Below are 1,290 nucleotides of genomic sequence, written 5' to 3' on the forward strand. Positions count from 1 at the left end.
AAATCCAAATTACAGCATCAAAAGAAAGATGTGTCTAAGGATGGTACCTAAGAAAGCAATAGGCAGAAGAAAAATTCAAAGCCCTTATTATTAAGGAAGTAATCAAAAAGACTGAGTAAAGATAACAGGCCCCATGTAGCCTCAAGTGAATAAAAGATAATCTCAGAGAACTAAGATCAAACATATAGACTATATTGAAAATGTGAATGAGTACAAATCATCTATTTTAAGAATTTCTCAATTTGTCTGACAGAGCAAAGTCCAATTCTGTGCCGTATAGGAGTGACAAACCAGACAGAGTGATTCAGGGAGGTTATAAGTAAAAGGATGAATAAATATATATGAGACAAATGCAAGTAAAAAGGACAGCATAGACCACAGTCTTGATGACAGGATAGAATTTGGGTTACAAATGCCTATAAAAGGGGTGCCTGGGTGGCTCAGTCGGTTAAGTGTCCGACTTCGGCTCAGATCATGATTTCATGGCTTGTGAGTTCGAGCCCCACGTCGGGCTCTGTGCTGGCAGCTCGGAGCCTGGAGCCAGCTTCGGATTCTGTGTCTCCTTCTCTCTCTGCCCCTTCCTCACTGCCACCATCTCTCTCTTTCTCAAAATAAATAAACATTAAAAAATTTAAAAAACCGCATATAAAAGACAAAGATGTACAGCTTATATTAGTACAGAGTACAATTCACATCCAAGGTAAGTCGGTTATCAACGTGTTCATGAAATAACACTGCAGCCCCTTGTACACGACATAATCTGAGGGCTACGAGGAGAAAGAGGTTGAGCCACCATCAATAAGGAGATTTTAATACACTTCTCATAAACCGAAATAGATCAATGGACAAAAATTTAACGAGGACATGGAAGACCAGAACAACTTAGTAATAGCTGAGCAGGAAGGTGGACACACGCGCGCACGCGCGCACATACACACACACGCACACACATATATATATATATAAATAAATAACTGGGGAAATGTAACGGGCAGAATTTTAGGGACTACCAAGGAGTTCTTCATCTTGTTAGGTGTGAAAATGCCGTGGTGTTATTAAGTCCGAAGGTGTCTGCAGTTTCCAGAGATGCATACCGAAGCAAGTATTGAAATTATATAACAAGTGTTTCAAAGTACCTTTTAAAAGGCATGGTTAAAACATCTTCAAATGTCGGTAACCGCTGATGTTCTTCATGGGGCACGCATGTGGGGTTGCTGCACTGTTTAAAGTCTAGGTCCACGTCTTTCTGAGGGTCGAGACCTGGTCTTCCGACCTGTGACATTATCTATG

The sequence above is a fragment of the Lynx rufus genome, unplaced genomic scaffold (assembly GCF_022079265.1).
Source record: "Lynx rufus isolate CCGP_SWC_20201006 ecotype Redwood Valley unplaced genomic scaffold, mLynRuf1.p SCAF_20, whole genome shotgun sequence".
Taxonomy (NCBI): domain Eukaryota; kingdom Metazoa; phylum Chordata; class Mammalia; order Carnivora; family Felidae; genus Lynx; species Lynx rufus.